The sequence below is a fragment of the Cebus imitator genome, unplaced genomic scaffold (genome assembly GCF_001604975.1).
Source record: "Cebus imitator isolate Cc_AM_T3 unplaced genomic scaffold, Cebus_imitator-1.0 Scaffold501, whole genome shotgun sequence".
Classification (NCBI taxonomy): Eukaryota; Metazoa; Chordata; class Mammalia; order Primates; family Cebidae; genus Cebus; species Cebus imitator.
The window spans coordinates 1168337-1169942 of record NW_016107816.1 but is presented as its reverse complement, the minus strand read 5'-3'; positions in this window follow the sequence as shown (position 1 = coordinate 1169942).

Below are 1606 nucleotides of genomic sequence, written 5' to 3'. Positions count from 1 at the left end.
TACTGCGTAACAGAGAGCATGGGCTTTTGAGGTATACTAACCTGGGTTTACATTCAGGCTGAGGAATCTTGGGCAAGTTCTTTTCATTCTCCAAGTCTGAATCTTCTCACTTGTGAAATGGGAGATAACAGTAGTGCCTCCTAAGGCTGTTGTGAGGCTGGAAGGAGATCATAAAATATAAACCGTATGACTCCAGTAAGTCATAGTCCTCAGCAAAACTGAAATCTCTTCTAAAGAAAACCGGGAATTGTCTGCGCATTTATTTGGTAATGCTGAGTATGAAAGATAACAGAATCAGAATACTCTTTTAAGTTTGGAATAATTTCTTCAAAGCAAAAATATTGAGTGTTCCATACCAGTGTTAATATAAGACATTTGGAAAAGAATAAAAGTCGTTCTTTTCCTCTACTTGGTTTGCTCTATTAAGACAAATTAATACAGAGAACCTATCTATTCTTAGCAAGTAAGAAGAAAATCATATAACTTTTAAACAAAACAGCATGTGTTTTTTCATCCTAAGAAGACCAATAATCCTCCCTAACATTATTTTTTCTGCCTTTAGGCCTCTAATGAACTCATGTAAACAGGTTTTCGTTGTAGCTTCTGTAACAAGTATAAAGTTTACCAAAAAACAGAATATGAACCATTTTTCTCTAAGTTCAATTTACTCTGTCCTAAGATCCTATCTGGCCCCACTTCAGCTGACAAGGGTCTTCCTGATATGCCAGTCGTGGCCTCAGCAGGGCCTCTGCTTGTGGCTATGAAGGTTGTTCATACCACAAAGCCTTCAGCCTATAAGAGCTAATGTTCCCACTGACAAATTGTGCCACTCACACCACCCCTATAAACTCCATAAAACTAATCTGGGAAGAAGGGAGGGGAAGGAACACGAATAAGCCAAGCTTACACCACACTCAGCATTCATCATGAGCCCAGCTCACTGTCTGACCTGCTTCCTCATGGTTGTTTGGTGCCTATGGCCTCAAAATCATGTAGATCCTGTTCCAAGATTATGGTCCCTCCTCATGACTCTCTAGATAATAACCTGAACATTATTCAACCTTAAGTTTTCCATTAGAGATATTCTTCAGGTCCTGCATGCCAGTGAGACTATGGACATCAGCTGGTCTGAAGGACCCCATAAAGAATGTGGTTTCCATGTCCTGATGATTTCATCCCCCTTACTCCAACCCATCAATGACCCCAATTTTCCAGCCCCTCACCTTCCGTGGTCCCCTTAAAAGCCCCAGCCCAGAACTCTTCAGGGAGATGGATTTGAGGGTCTCTTCCCGTCTCCTCACTCAACATTGTAATCATTAAACTCTTTCTCTGCTGCAAACTCTGCTGTCTCAGCATATTGGTCTACTACTTTACAGTGAGTATATGAACTTGCTGGTCCTTTAATACCCCCAGCTTGGGTCTATGCTCACTAGAGGAAGGGATGCTATTTCTAATTCACACGAAGTCATAGGGGCTGGTGGTGGTCCTGCCCTGGATGTGTGGGGCTATGTTATTTTTGTGCAAGATCCCCTCACACAAAATATCCTGTTCCTGCTCATAGCCTTCCCCAGCTCAGTTAGTGGGACTCCTTTCTTTAGGTCCAAAT